Genomic DNA, 15832 nt, shown 5'->3' on the forward strand with positions numbered 1-15832 from the left:
AGGCAGGGCTGCCCAGAGGGGGGGGCCAAGTGGGGCAATTTGCCCCGGGGCCCCCACGAAAATATAGTATTCTAGAGTATTGCAACTTTTTTTTATGGAAGGGCCCCCCAAAATTGCTTTGCCCCAGGCCCCCTGAATCCTCTGGGCAGCCCTGGGCAGAGGGGGGCAAATTGAGCCAGGGTCTCCTACATCCTGGGTGTGTTCCCTAGCCACTGGGCTAAAGGTTACGAGGGATAACTCTGGTGCCACCATCTCTTCCTCCTCTCCTCCCCCATCACGCCATGGGCTGTTTTATGTCAAGTTCGGCGCACATGGCCACTGATCTTGCAAGAAATAGCTTTGACAAGAAACGCAAAAAGTGGCTGTGGATCCCATGTGGAGATAGGGGCCTAAATCCAGCCTGGAAGGAGACACCTAACTCCCTGGAAGGGGTGGGGCTTAGGACAGACCTCTTTTCTCAGCATCTGCAGTTGGTTAGTTTATGCGGCTGGCCACTTAGCATGCTGGCTTTTGTGAATCCCATTCTAAGATGCCTCTCTCTCTTACCCCCACCCCCGGTGCATTGTAAGTTGTGGATTCCACTGGGTGACTGGGTGCCTAAGGGCTTGTCTACATGTGCTGCTATAGCCTTTCATAGCTGCTGCTGCCCTGCTGTAGCACTTCAGTGTAGACACTATCTGCACTGATGGGAGCTGTTCTCTCATCAGTGTGGGTAATCCACCTCCTGAGAGGTGGTAGCTAGGTTGATGAAAGAATTCTTCCATTGACCTAGCACTGTCCACACAGGGACAGTGGTTGGCTTAACTGTGTCACTCAGGGATTTTTAACACCCCGGAGCGACATAACTGGGTCAATCTAATTTTAAAGGCTGGTCTACACTAGAAAGTTAGGTTGGCAATGATGAGCAATGTAATGCTTAAATCCCTTTGAGAATCCCGGCCCAGGGAACTGGGTATTCTGGGGTGTGGCCCTCTCAATCTCTCCTGTTGAAGCTGTTCCACTCTGCCATTAATAAAATATATATTGGAGCAAGGATTTGAACCTGACTTTCCACATCCCAGGTGCATGCCCTAATCACTGGGCTATAGTAGTGTCACTCACTCCCCCTGCTCCCCCCCTGCCCAATGAATACACCTCTACCCCGATATATCCAAATTTGTGTTATATCGGGTCGCATTATAACGCAGTAAAGCAGTGCTCCAGGGGGGCGGGACTGCGCACTCCGGCGGATCAAAGCAAGTTCGATATAACACGGTTTCACCTATAATGTGGTAAGATTTTTTTGGCTCCCAAGAACAGCGTTATATCGGGGTAGAGGTGTATTTAATTATTCATACAAAGTGGAGCAGCTTCAACAGGAGAGACTCCCCCTCCCTAATGTACAATACCCTGGTGTGGTTAGGGCACTCACCTGGGATGTGGGTTTGAGTCCTTGCTCCAAATCAGGTAGAGCAGAATTTGAACTTGGGTCTCCTATATGCCAGGTGAGTGCCCCAATCACTGGGCTATTGGCTATAATGGAGTTAGTTATGGGACAGCTCTTACTCCAGTTTTTCACAAGAAAAGGCTGACCTGGCTGAGTAGCCTAATTCCAGGAGATGGGTTACAGCTGAGAAACCCAAGCAGAGGGAGGTTCCACCCTCCAGCCAGTCAATCAGGGATCTTCTAACTCTCCCCATACAACACATGGGGAGCCCACCTAGCTTTGAGGAAGGAATTTCACTAGACTGCAGGGCACCTAAGAATTAAGCATTTTAAATGCTGAGCTTTGCAATGCATAAGCCCCTTTGTGAATCAAGTCCTAAGTCCCACTACATTTCACTGAAGGCCTTGGCTACACTTGGGAATTCACAGCGCTGCCGCGGCAGCGCTGTGAAGCGCGAGTGTAGTTGCGCCGCCAGCGCTGCAAGAGAGCTGTCGCAGCGCTGTATGTACTCCACCTCTCCGAGGGGAGTAGCTTGCAGCACTGCAAGCGAGCATGCAGCACTGCAGGCGCTGATTACACTGGCGCTGTACAGTGCTGCACTCGCTGCGCTTGGGGGGGGGCGTTTTCACACCCCTGAGCGCAGCAAGTTGCAGCGCTGTACAGCGCCAGTGTAGCCAAGGCCTTAGGGGCTTTTGAAAGTGTTACCCACATGCTATAAGGTGTCTGTATACAGAATTCTAGAATAATAAGAGTAGGCTTTGGGGTTGCAAAGAGACAGAGCTAATAATTTATGTATCCATGAAGCAATACATTCATTGTCTTTGAAGAGGGTATTAATTATATCAGCTACCACCCAACCACATCATCCCCTTTTCTTTTGAACGTAGCTCTTTCTCCATGATTAGTCTCTCTGTGTCATAGGAGATGGTTTGATATGCAAGGCCAATAGAGAATCTTGGCAAGGAAATTCTATCCCCATCCTCAAACACACACACCAGAGCTTGAAAAGTGAAAGAATTGATTGCCTTGTCCCCTCTTTCTGAGGCATGAAGATTAAGACTGTCCTTAGTTAATCAATTATTCCTCACTTAACCTCTGAAAACCTCATGCAATAATCTTAATTAAACTGACCAAAGAACATTCTAAAGTTAGACAATAACCAGATTGCTATGGTTATGGCAAGTCTCCTAGCAGGGCTGTTGTTGCCTGAGGTCTAAAAGGAAACAGTTTGGATACAAAATATTCAATGTACATCACAAGCAATGGCTGGCTGTGTAAGTCTTATCCCCATTTTTAGTTTCCTTGCCTTATTGAGTGCATTGTCCAGACGGATACATTTTGAGGCCCAACAACAGTGCCTAAAATAAGCTGGAGAGTCACTGCATGGAAGAATATAGCAGTGATGGCTCTGGACACCACCACTAGGAGCTTCAGGGCTACTTTAAAACACGATGTGAAAATGCCTAATTAAAACACATGGCACTTCAAAGCCTTGTCTATTACAGGGAAATTTTGCAATAATTTTACAGTAGTACTAGTACCACTCCAGTTCCTCCAGTGTAAGCAACATTACAAATGCTGGCATTTCAAGCACTGTCATCTAGGTGTGCTCAGCGCAGGTCTGACTCAGTGCTTTAAACAATGCCAGTTAGGGTGACCAAATGTCCCGAATTTATAGGGACAGTCCTGATATTTGGGGCTCTGTCTTACATAGGCGCCTAACACACCCCACACCCTTTCTGGATGTTTCACACTTGCTGTCTGGTCACCCTAATGCCAGCAGTTAGTGTCCCATTTATGCAAGGGCTCCCAGAATTGTCAACTCCAGTGGAGTTGAACCAGTATTAGCTACAGTGGGAAATCCCTGCAATTTTTTTCCAGTGTGGACAAGGGAAATGCTTTTCATAGCATAGAGAGGGAGTATGCCATAGAGTAGAAAGATGCATTTGTGATTAAAACTGTAAGTCTGGTAACAGTAAGAACCAGGGTCTTATTCCAGAATACTATAGACGTCCTACATGTCCTCAGGCAAGCCACCCATCTTCACTTCAGTTTTCAGATGAGGATAATGATCTCTATCTCACACTAATTGTTACTGTTTGTAAAGTGCTATGGAAGCACAAAGTGTCATTTTCAACTTCAAAACTACAGATGCCTGTGAGGTAGACACCTACCATTCTTGTTTGAAATATGGGAAGACAAAAGGCAGAGAGGCTAGTGACTCTACCAAAGCCACAGAATCAATGTGAAAACCGGGATTGGAACGAAGAAATTTCTGGCTCCTAGTCTCTGCTGTGAATACACCTCTCTCCAAACCAGTGCACAATTTGGAAGTGTTTTGTTTCATGTGATTGTACTGAAATCTCTGCTTACTGGTGACTAATAACAGCGCATATGATAATGTAGTATAATCCATTTAACAGGGACAGACATTGTCTTTAGACTAAATCAATTCTCCAAGAGAACGAATAGCAAGAATTTTTGCTAATTCAGCACAGAATTAACACAAGTTTTGCTTAACAGGGATGCATTGAACCAGTGCCAAGGGGTTAAGAGGCACGTAACCAGTTATTAAAGAGGTATGTTGTTCTAAAGTCTGTATATTAATACAGAAGCTGCTAGAGATAAGAGGAACAAACAAGGCAAAAGGCAGTGACCATTATAATATCAGCATGTTATGCAGTACAATTTTAATGTCCTTTTAATTTTTTTTTATATTTAAGGGCATCTATTTAGAAGCTCCTCCTCCCCCGTCACCATGGTATTTGAGCATCTTCCAGACACGAATGTATTTATTCTCATATTACAGGCGGAGAACTGAGGCACAGAGACACCAAGGACATACAATACCAGAACTGAACACAGCTCTCCTGAGACCTAGTCCAGCGCTTTAACCGCAAGAAAATCCTTCCACCTGTTTATGAAAAAGGGCAGCAGCTTGACTCACCATCCACCAGCGTATGTCAATTAAGAAGACTCTGCTGTATTGCCAAGTGTACCATGATACCAAGAAGTTATCACCAAAGTGCTTACTACCTTGCATCCAAATCATCTCTTCTTGGGCAAAGACAGAATAAATTGACCTTTTGTGTAGGGGAACTCTGGATGGGCCATGGAACTCCAGCAAAGCAACTCCATAGCAGTCACTACAGCCCATTGCCAGCAATAGCCTCTGCACACAGTGTCCCTCCCTTCAGCAGAGTCTGGGGGCTTTGGCTAGTGGCTCTACTGAGTTAGACTTTCTTATGAGCATCTTCCCTGAGGCACCACTCTGTGACATGCAGGGCACTGTAGCTGTCCATATGAAGGCTCTCCTTCCTCAATCCACTCAACAGACCTGAACCACTTCCACTTCAGCTACCGTACAGCACCCAGGCACTCACAGGTCAGGCTTCCAGGGGGATGACTAAGCCTTGTTAATGAACTATTGGATCATGATTTATAATTGAGTAATAGTGACTGTCCCCACACAGCTCTGCCCCAAAGAGCTCACCTTCTTTGGGAAGTGAACCCCTCCCGATCTTTACTAGTCCAGCGAATCTAACAAGTGCGCTGCACCATTCTTGTTTCTCTTCTAATTATTTCAAAATAAAATTCCCAGTGGGTAAAATAAGCAGACCCCATACTATAGCAGCTGAGGTTCTACGAATGCTTCATTTATAGAAGTGCAGAACATTCGCCTTCTTTTGTTCATTTGCAGTCTACATAGAACACAGAAGTGGTAATAATGTTTGTCATGTACATAAAAGCTACAGAGTTATAGAACCTTTTTTATTTGGCTAAGAAACCTGAATAACCAAACTTTCTGAACATCAGTCTCTTCCATTAGAAAAAAAAAAGAAAAGAATGCAGAGCAACGTGGGAAGCATGGGCTGCCAGAAAGTCATTAATTTCAGTGAATGTGAGATCAAAGGGAGAAGATATAAAAATAGAGGCAGCTGCAGGTGTGGTGGCATGAAGTTTCTCAAATGAGTAGCTCTGTCTGGATTGGACTGACAGCAGGTTTGATCACTGGGACTAGATAGCAAAAGAAGATGAAATGAGATAAATATGCAGTAGAAACTCATTCCTCAGCTCTTGAATTCAGAAATCTACACAAACTCCCCAAACAACTCATCATGCATTGTGTAGGTGGTTTCTACATTTGGAGCAATTCAGCCTACGGTCAAAGTAATGCACACTCTCACCAGTGTCCTTTTCCCCCCTCCTTGTTAATGAGAAAGTTCAGTCTACCACAATTGTACCTGGCTTTTTCTAAACCTCCTTGCCTTTGATCTCCGAACTTCATTATGAAGTCTGCACCCAGCATGCAGGCAATCTGCTCCAGAGACTGCCCCTCAGGACCTTGCCTTTACAAACCTGTCTTTAAAAAAGAAAATCTAGTAAAATTCTCAGTTGCAACTGTGAGAGTTATTATTACAGATGCCTTTTGCCAAAGAATTGCTCCACATACTTAAATATTTGTCTTTTTCAAAGTATCAAGCAGAACTAGACTATATTAGGGATTCAATAGTTGCCAATTTCTCTCTCTCTCTCTCTTTTTTAAATGACATCATACCAGTATCTTCACTAATACATCTTCTTTAGCTCAGCTACAAAGAGCGTGAAGTCATTTTAACTTTGGCACTTCAAATAGCGTTGCAAACTATCACAGCCTTTGTTGGAGAGACAGCGTTGTCTGGTGGTTTGAACCTAGGGTCTACTTCCAGCTCAGTCACTGACTTAGTTTTGAGCATATCCTTTTGTGTCTGTGTGCCTCAGTTTTCCTCTCTGTAAAATGGGTTCAGGATTCAGCCTTTGCGGCTCACAGGTTTTCCAAGCTGTAGAACCCTTTAGTGTCCATACTTACCATAGCTCTGAAAAAGTGGAAAGCTTCTAACAGTTTTCACTGCACAGACTGTCTTCAAAACCTGAGCTGATGGCTGAAACCAGAAATGTACATGCCTCCTGACAATCAGGAACTGGTCACAGTCCTTACTAAAGCTTTTTGGGGCAAGGAACCAGGAGCTACTGATCCACCATTTTGTTGGGCTGTGTTTGCATTTAGAGGGGTGTTAAATAATTATCATATTAGCCTTCCCCAAACTCCAAAGGCCAGCCTTGACAGTTAGGGTATGCCTACACTGTAGTTAGACACTGGCAGTTGGCCCTAGCCAGCTGACTCAGGCTCACAGGGCTTGGGGTAAGGGGCTCTTTAATTAACATAAGAGTTGCCATACTGGGTCAGACCAAAGGTCCATCAAGCCCAGTATCCTGTCTTCCAACAGTGGCTAATGCCAGGTGCCCCAGACAGAATAAACAGAACAGACAGTCGCCAAGTGATCCATCCCCTGTTGCCCACTCCCAGCCTGCCCCTGCTCAGGTTGCAGCCCATGCTTGGGGACTAGGATGACCAGATGTCCCGATTTTATAGGGACAGTCCCAATTTTGGGGTCTTTTTCTTATATAGGCTCCTATTACCCCCCACCTCCGTCCCGATTTTTCACATTTGCTGTCTGGTCACCCTATTGGGGACCCTCAACACTTGCGGGGTCCTGGAGTCCAAGCTTCAGCCCGAGCGCAAACATCTACACTGCGATTAAACAGCCCCTTCGCCCAAGCCCGAGTCAGTTGGCAGGTGTCAGATTGCAGTGTAGACATTCCTAACAGAAGTGATGTCAGCCAGGATGTTTGTAACTTGCTTTAAGACCCTCAGACAGAAAGCACTAGATGAGCATAAAGCATGGCTATTCATGCTTTATTATCACACTATTAATAAGAGTTATACTTTACCAACGATTAAATTCCTGGTCACTGCCTTTCTCAGAGAATCAAGTAGTATTTAGTCAAACTTTTGCAGGCCAGGCTCAAAGGGTTTTTGTCAAGTCTTACATAGCCTTTTCCCCTTTGATCTTGAAGGAAGGGGTGTTAAAATTCAGCCTGAAGCCATTATGCTTTAACAGTGTAAGGTGCTAATCATGCAATGGGCTGTATGTGGGTACAGGGGCCCTCCTAAGGAGAGGATTGAGACCTGTCTTGAACATTCTTTTAAGGATAGCACTGAAATGAAAATCAAGTGCTGTTATGGTGCTATACACATCATGAGCTACAACTAATAATACGTTGTTATTATTGAACTAATGTATGATCTGCTCTGCTGTTTCATTTTGACTCAGATCCAAAAATCCTTTAATGGATCAGTGTTTTAACAGCCCTTGTAATTAGGTCCACGTGTTTTGCACCTTGAACATGCCTTAAATTCCTATAATTCTCCACCATATACCTTCTTCTTCTTTGCCTCCGCCAATCTATCATAACATAATGCCATTCTGAGGGAGGGGGAGGGGCACTGAGTGTACTGCAAGCTTTTCTATATAGCATGGGGCACCGGCCAGCTCTCTCTATTGTTCCACAGGCATGCACCAGCTCAGCAATGTGGTTTCAGTCATTCTAAATCCCTTCCTTTGTGTTTTCCAGCAAACAGGGACAGTGGCTCTAAACAGTAACCTCCTTGCCTAGTGCATTGAGACAAAGAAACGTACAACTACATAGTTATGACTCATGACTCAGCTAAAAAGATATGAATCAAACGGAACTCTCCTGAGAGAAACAGGAGCTGCACATTAACCGTGATATATGGAAAAAAACCCTCTTGTTTGATTCCTGAATCATACATTATGATTCAGAAGAGTTCAAATAGGTGGGGGGAGGGGGGATGGGAAGGGGATTTGCAAAGCGATTGTTTTGCTCTCCGTAGAAAAACATCTGCCCTTGTAAAAGTGTGTTTATTCAGCATGCCTAAGTTGCACATGCTCTGAAATAGTTCATCTTTGAAGCCTAGATAAAAGTGACGTACTTTCACGGAGCAGAAACGGACAGCGGGGCCTAGTTTTGACTTTTGTTGGGCATGTTTGTGTTTTTCCAATAGGTCCTCAGTCAGAAGTGAAGCCAGCTGCTCCTTATAATTAAATGTCAGCGATTCAAACTGGATGTTGGTGGTTTGACCACTTGCTTAAAAGAGTTGGCCTTTCAATGGCTAAAAGGAAGTTTTGAAGTTAGCACCCTGTGAAGAAGGAGCATGGGGGGAAAACCACTGTTCCGTGTCCTTGTGGTTTCAGTCTGTTCTTATGTAACTGAAAGAAGACTGATGTGCATTGATTTTCTATTTTTGCAACAAGAAGGTACCCTAAGCACTTGTAGAATGAAAATGATGAACCTGCAGAATGTAGCCAACATCTGCAAAAAATATTTGTTTTGATTGTGTCTCAATCTGAGCTAACAGCATTTCATGCCATTTTTGCCTCTCCATGACTCTCATAAAACCAAGATTTTTTTTCAAGGAGTGAGGAATGGAGCAGTTTCTGGCAGCATACTGCTAGCTTCCTTACTGAAATTGCTATGCTTATCAGTACTGCAAACATTCAAAAACTATGAGATTGGCTAAAAATCTTGAGCTTTTTAAAACTAACATTTGGGCCTTTTATTTTTCTGGCTTCTTTGATTTTTGAACCATTAAGGTGATAAAAACTGGACAGGGACTCAGAACACCCGGTTTTTATTCTACCAGCCTGCTGAGTGACCTTGGGCAAGTCATCCAGGGCTCTGTGCCTCAGTTTCCCCATCTGTAAAATGTGCATAATGATATGGACCTCCTTAGTAAAGTGCTTTGAGCTCTACTGATGAACAGCACTCTGTAAGAGCTAGGTGATATTATAGCATTATTATTAATGATTTCCTTCACAACCACAAGGGCTAGAAACTTTTAAAACTGATATACTCAGATAATCCAAGGATTCCAGGAACTGGGACTTTAAGAAAAATACCAAATATCACAATACTTGCAATATAACTACACAATTGTTGTTGTATGTGATATTTTATCTGAAACCTGATAAAGAGCAAAGCCTGACAGTTCTGATTTTGCAAGCACTTAACCACATGAATAAATGTATTCACATGAGCAGTCCCATAGGAGTAAATGGCTAAGCAAGTAGTCTGGGGCTTGCTTACATGAGAAGGTTGCACTGGTTTAAGCTAATGTATGATTTTAAACTGATTTAATTAAACTGGTGCAAACCCCTTTGTGGACAGTCTTATTTCAGTTTAAGAGAGTCTTATGCAGTTTAATTTACATTGCTTTGGAGCAGGTTTAAGCTAAACCAAAAATGCCTCTTTGAAACTGATGCAGGGGTGTCCACACAGGGGTGTGCACCAAGTAAACTACATTCAAATAAAACTGATTTAAGTTAAACTGATGAAACTTTCCTGTTTAGACAAGGCCTAGGATTCAAGAGATCTGGGTCTGATTTCCAGCTCTCCCATAATTTCCTATGTGACCTTTCCTCACGGGACTGGAGTAGTTAAGCCAATGGGACAGTTCTCTTCCATTGGCTTAGAGCAGCTACATTAGAGAGCTTGCAGCGGCAAGTGTAGCCATGCCCTTATTTTTTGTGAAGGGCTCTGAGGAGCGGGAGGGGGCTGCACAAGTAGCTAGAGAGACTGGCTTACCTACAGCTGATGATCTTTAAAGCACTTTGGGACTACTGAGTCATACCTGTCCTTCCATAGTTTAGAGAGACAAGGTGAGTGAGGTAATAATTTTTATTGGACCAACTTCTGTTGGTGAGAGAGACAAGCTTTCAAGCTTACACAGAGCTCTTCTTCAGGTCTGCATAAGCTTGAAAGCTGGTCTCTTTCACCAACACAAGTTGGTCCAGTAAAACATATTACCTCACCCACCTTGTCTCTCTAATAGCCTGGGACCAACACAGCTGCAACAACACTGCAGACTTCCATACATTTGATAGTTACCATCACCCCTGTGTGAATATTTCTGTACTTTTGACTCTTTTCTACTAATATTTCTTCAGTTCTGTATTGGCACTTGTACATTTCCTGTGCTTCACTTCCCCGCTCCCCCACCAAAAGTATTCAGCAATCCCATCTGCTATGTAATCATATAGCTGAAAGCAATTGCTTGACATATTTTAGTCTCCCACTCTTTACCCGAAGAGGTATTTTTAACAGAAACAGGGTTTTTTGTAGGCTCGTATAACCATGAATGGAATATTAATAAAGATTATGTAAAAATACCCACATTATGTAACTAAACTTCATGATACAAAAGCCAAAAAACACTAACAAAAATATTCTGGACAGTGAGTTATGCATTTTCATGAACATTTGCAAAGGATTTAGAGAACAAATTACAGATTGTGAGAGTCTCTTTTTAGTCGAAATCCTCAGTCGTGTGCACAGGCAGACCCTATGCAGAACTCCACTGACTTTAATTATCAGGGGGTAGCTGTGTTAGTCTGTATCCACAAAAACAACGAGGAGTCCAGTGACACCTTAAAGACTAACAGATTTATTTGGGCATAACCTTTCGTGGGTAAAAAACCCACTTCTTCAGACTTTAGTGGGACTCTGGGTGCACATAAAGGTCTACCCATTGGAGGATCAGGGCCTAAATGTACAAAAACTGTTACTGACACTAGTGGTGAAAGGCAGTGAGTGACATAGACTTGAGGTAAACCAAGAGGAAACTGGATTCTAGTAAATAACCAATTTCTCATTACTCCAGGGGCTGATTTGGGCCGTCTTAATTATGTCAAGTAGTGCCCTACTCTCTGAATATTTCCTTTGGTGACTGTAACTCTTTTTTAAGGTATGTACTTTTCCAGCCGAGCAAAAACAAAACAACCTATGCAAAGTGTACTGCACATGCAAATTTGAAAGTGTCAGATCTTGGTCAGATAAAAACCAAATTTTACTTGAAGAGTTCTTTCTTTACCAAATTTCAGTTTTTATTCCTATCCCTTTAGAGCTGTTCAAAAAAAAGAATTTTTTAAATAATGCAAAAAGGAGGTTTTTTTTAACTCCCAGTCCCCTTTACTCAAAGTAGCTGAAGTGTTTTTGCTTAATCTTTCAAAACAAAACAAACAAAAAAAAGCACCATTGGATCACTTAGGCAGTTTGAGTAAGAATGGCAGAATGAGGCCTGGAATTCAAACAAGTACTCAAAAGCTCAAATGTGCTTCATTTCATTTCCCTTTTAAATCTGCAGTTTATAAACAGAGTTCATCATAGCAGCAATTCTTTGCCCATTGTCCTTTCAGATGTGAATTGTAATAAGCAATAAAGGAAACATTTAGTAATCATTGGCTTATCACTTAAAGCAGGATTGTCCCTTGGCCTCACACCTTTACATGGATGGGTAAGCCCCCGTGTGTCCCTCCTTACACATAGACTTTAGGGCTGGGCTTGCAGAGGTAAGTAGGAACTATTCACTGACTAGTCCCTATGGGTGTCAGGGGGATGGGGAATGAGCAGAGTCCTAGTTCTGCCCAATAGGTATTGGCCAGTAGAGCTGAGCCAGCAGGGGAAGGTTAGTGATTTGCTTCTGGTACAGATCAGCAGACGAGCTGGCGGAAGCCTTTGATGGAACTATATTCTATTGGAATGCACAGTTCCACCAAAACTGAAATCCTTCATGACATCGGGTTGCTTGGGCCAGAATTTCATTTTGGCAGGAACCCCCCACCCCCAAATTCCAACAATGTTCCCTTTCATCATTGTTGGAACAAAAGGTTTGTATTGTTTTTAATTACTTCTCAATTGTTTTATTGTTGCTTCTATTATATAGAAGAAACTTAAAAAAAGTCAAAATCAAAACAAAACATTTCAACTGACCTATTTTTTAAAAATTCCTTTGCTGAGATTTTAAACATTTTTAGTTTTTGTTCCAATTTGGAACTAAGCCAAATTTGAAACCCTTTCCCAAAATGGAACTTATATCCTTTGCACAGTTCTAGTCAGCAGCAAATTACCGTCCCTTGGAGGAAGGTGGGTGCAGGAAGGAAATTCTGGCTTTTGAAACCACACTTCATTTCCAGAGATGCTCCTGGGGTGACACAGCAAGTGCTGCTCTGATGATAGGCATATTCCAGCAGTCCAGTTCCTCCCATACCATTAAAGCTAAGGTCACACGCTTGCATTAACCCTGCTTTCAGTAACTCACACCTACTTGATTTTTCACCTTTCAGGCTGAAGTTTTCCAGGCTTGGGCACTGCCAATGTGAATATTTTTTGTGCGCATACACTTGTGGGGAAATTTAAGCAAACGATTCAGCAATTTTTAAGTTCCAGAAGAGTAAGGGGGAAATATGTTTCTCATTATAAAGTAATTCTTATGACTTTTTTTTAAGCAGTCCTTCTGTTGAAATGGCTGGAGATAAACAATTGAAATTCACCATGGAAATAATTCTCCCAATGAAATTTGGTTGTACTAAATTACAATCCTTTGAAGATTGAATTAGCCAGGTGTGTAGGAGTGTTAGTGGGGGGAAAGTTACTGAGTGTTGTATTAGACCTGACCCATCGTTTTAAACATGATAAAGAGCTAATTTTTTCATCTCTCATTCCTGTACCTAGAGTTGTATAAAACACCCACTGACAATTGTAAATTCTTTGAGACAGGGAATGTATCTCACTATAGAATTACATTTTATTCCATAAGCGTATTTGCCTGAAAGGAAGAATGAAGACGCCTTCATGGTCCTAGTTCATCAGCAAGCTAGTACATTGATATTGTGCATAGTGCACATGTACTTAGTACATTATATGCAAACAAGCAAATAAACATTGAAATAATCCACACTAAATTCAGTGCCAGTGTAGAGGCCTTTGGTGAGCATTGTATGAAGCAAATCACTTTAAGGGAGGGGCTAATGCAATCAGTTGCCTCTAAGCTGTTTTCTTCTCGAACTTCCTTCTTCTTTGGCTGTTTGATTCTAATAAGATGTTAATTTTTAACACTATGACCAATCAGACCTAGATCAATTATTGGGGTTATAATTTTTTCTTTAACGGAGAAGGCTAAGTAGTCTCATGTCATTTTGGTTTTATATTAAAACTGGGAGCACCTTGTACATAGCACCATGTAAACCAGGAAAGTTAACCTCTTACATAACAATCAAAACAATCTTTGGTGTTAATAAATGATTAAATAGCCTGGTCACACTAAGGCCATGTCTACACTATCACTTTATGTCTGCAAAAACTTACGTCGCCCATGAGGTGTGAAAAAAAACACCCCTCTGAGCAACGTAAGTTTTGTGCAAGTGGCAGTGTGCACAGCACTATGTGGGTGGGAGAGCTTCTCCCGCTGACATAGCTACTGCCACTTGTGGTGGTGGTTTGATATCAATGGAAGAGTTCTCTCCCAGAGCGGCTACACGAGCGATCTTACAGCAGCGCAGCTGCATCAGTACAGCTGTAAGCTCACTAGTGTAGTCATAAACTAAAGCTATGGCTACACTGGCGCTTTACAGCGCTGCAACTTTCTCGCTCAGGGGTGTGAAAAAACACCCCCCTGAGTGCAGCAAGTTACAACACTGTAAAGTGCCAGTGTAAACAGTGCCCCAGCTAATCCCCTCGGGGAGGTGGAGTACCTGCAGCGCTGGGAGAGCTCTCTCCCAGAGCTGGCACCGCAACCACACTCGCACTTCAAAGTGCTGCCGCTTTGAAGTCTGCCATGCACCCATTTTCTCTTCCTTCTGTGGCTTTTTAAAGTAAAGCTTTTTGTACAGTATGAGCTTGCTGAGGCCGAATACCAGCTTGCACTGCTTTACTGAGACATCTCACAAGCTGAGTAGAATTAGGCCAGCTCAGATCCAGGCTGGGAGAATTCCAAGAAAAAGCCCCAGAAAGCTGTTCGCAGTGGTGCGGCTGAGGCAGTATAGACAGTCCTTTCCCCAAGGCACAGTCTTTTTGTTTGTGTTTGCATGGTGCAGAACACAAAGGGGCCCCAGGCACTATTGCAATACAACTGATAAACAATAACATTATGGCTATGCTAGAGCATTAGTTCAAAGAAGAATGTGTTGCTCAAACTGCCATCTCTAGGGTGTGATGGAAAGCCTTCAGCCAAAGCACCTGCAGCTGTTGCAAAGTCTCCAGCGCCTTTTGTTAAGATAGGGGCATCAATGCTGGGGCATGGCTGAATCGCAGACATTCTGTATGTCTCAAATTTCCCCTGTAGCTTCAGTTGTTATATTACATGTGTCTTTATTCTTTCCCTAGCTACTGTTCTGGTGGCTACACTCGAGTGGTGATGGGTAAGGGATGTCTAGAGAGATTATATATTTCCTTTAGAAGCAGTTTGAGTTACTTTGCTGTTAAAGACACATTTCAAAATTAACAGCATGTTCAGCACTGTACAAAACACAGAGGAAGACAAGGTCCCTGCATACGGGAGCATCCAAATGAAACAGACTGCCAAAATAATTCAGACGCAAAGCAGCAGTTTTTTTGCTCTGGTGCAAGAGCTGGTAGGTTGTTGGTGGGTTAAAAGGAAACTTAAAAGAATTATTGGTCATGGTGGGTGGGATCCTCAAAGGGACTTAGGTGTTGTGATGCTCAGCGTGACAACACCTAACTTTTAGGCACCTAGAAAAAAACACCACCACAGGGACATCACTGTGACTCACAAAGTCTGTTAGGCATGTAGGCCCCCCCATACAATGAATAGGGAGAACTAGATGTCTGCGGCAGCTCCCTGCTTAGCATACTGTCTTTGTGGATCGTGGTCTATTAGCGAATGGGAGACAGTGACCAGAAGCATGTGTGTTAAGCCCCATACCTCTGATGGAGATAGGTGCCTAGCTCTGCTTGCGATCCAGGAACCAAAAAAGATAGGCATTCAATGGTCTAGTTGCATGCAGGGCCCAGAACAAAACCATCAGGGAGCTGGGAGGGGTAGGAGAGGCCCCTCCTTGTAATCTTTAGCCTAATGGTTAGGATACTCACCCAGAATGTGCAAGACCCCCCCCCAGTTCAAGTTCCTCCTCCTCCTGAGGGGGGAGATGTGATTTGAACAGGGATCGCTCTCATCACTAGGCTATGGGATATTCTGAGGTGGGGCTCCCTCATTCTCTCCCATTGAAGTTGTTCCACTTTTACTAATTGAATAATTAAATATTAATTGAGCCAGAGAAAGAATTGGACTGACTCTGTAGCCTAGTGGTTAGGAGTGTGTCACACATCCCGGGTGAGTTCCCTTTCCACTAGGCTAAAGATTACAAGGGAGGTTCTCTTCCTTCTCCTGCCCAGCTGTTTTGTGTGAACTTACCGGAGGGACCTGAACCAGGAGTTGGCCTCTGCGCATGCCTACCCGATCAGGCCACACATGCAAGTTAGGCAGCCGAATGTCCATCTTTCCCGCTTTGTGAGCTCTCTAGAGCTCAGGTGGGAGATAGGTGCTCTGACACCTGGCAGCAGTGCACATCCCAGCGACTGAAACATAGGCACCTAGGGAACTTTTACCACAAAAAACTTAGATGCCAAGTGAATTTAGGTACTTACAGGGTGAGGTGGCAGCCAAGCAGGAGTTTTGTGGCATGCAGTGGCGCCTAAAAACAGCATGAA

The sequence above is a fragment of the Emys orbicularis genome, chromosome 3, assembly GCF_028017835.1.
Source record: "Emys orbicularis isolate rEmyOrb1 chromosome 3, rEmyOrb1.hap1, whole genome shotgun sequence".
In the NCBI taxonomy this organism is placed as follows: domain Eukaryota; kingdom Metazoa; phylum Chordata; order Testudines; family Emydidae; genus Emys; species Emys orbicularis.